At 43.3% G+C, this 834-nt stretch overlaps 1 non-coding gene across 1 annotated transcript; it reads right to left on the reverse strand.

Moving 5' to 3' along the window:
* Window positions 1-378: 378 nt before the first annotated feature.
* LOC141644441 (small nucleolar RNA R71) lies at window positions 379-485 on the reverse strand. The gene has a single exon (XR_012544060.1). It is a non-coding gene; the product is annotated as a small nucleolar RNA R71 (small nucleolar RNA).
* Between the last annotated feature and the right edge of the window lie 349 nt (window positions 486-834).

The raw sequence follows: 834 nt of genomic DNA on the forward strand, positions 1-834 counted from the left end.
CCTACAATGCCAAAATTCTCGTCACACTCCATACCCACCGAGGAGAATCTACCAAATGGTACTCCTACACTGCAACATCTCACCGGAAATTTTATTGCCAAGTCCGCCTTCATCCAATTAGTTGAGAGGAGCCAATTCGGGGGGATGCCTAGTGAGGACCCTCATTCTCATACGGAAACCTTTTGCGACTATTGTGATGCAATCTCTCAAACGGGCGTGACTCAAGTCCAAATTAGATGGGTCTTATTTTCTTTTTCCTTAATCGGCACCACGAAGCAATGGTTGAAGGGCCTTGATAAGGCCACCCTTGGAATAGATTCTTGGAAGAAGTTGGCTCTAGCTTTCTACAAAAAATTCTACCCACCGGAAAAGACTAACATGCTAAGAGCTCAAATTACGGGTTTTAAGCAAAGGGATGAAGAGTCTTTGTATGAAGCTTGGGAGCGGTTCAAGGGAATTTGTCGCTCATGTCCTCACCATGGACTTAGCGAATGGTTTTTGGTGCAACAATTTTGGAATGGTTTATATGAAGATTCTAGGAACATTCTCAATATGGGATCAAATGGAATGTTCACCGAAGTTGATGACAATCAAACATGGAACAAGATTGAGGAAATGGCGGTCCATAACTCACAATATAGTAGACCTCGCAAGGCTACTAGAGGAGGAAAGCATGAAGTGGACTCCGTTACTCAATTGGGTGCTCAACTTAGTGCTCACATTGACACAATCAACTTGAAGTTTGAACAAGCTATGGCTAGACTTGAGGAAAACTCAAAATCATCAAAGCATCATGTTAATGCCATGACGGCATCCTCATCAATCCCAAGTGGG

Source organism: Silene latifolia, chromosome 2 (genome assembly GCF_048544455.1).
Source record: "Silene latifolia isolate original U9 population chromosome 2, ASM4854445v1, whole genome shotgun sequence".
Classification (NCBI taxonomy): Eukaryota; Viridiplantae; Streptophyta; class Magnoliopsida; order Caryophyllales; family Caryophyllaceae; genus Silene; species Silene latifolia.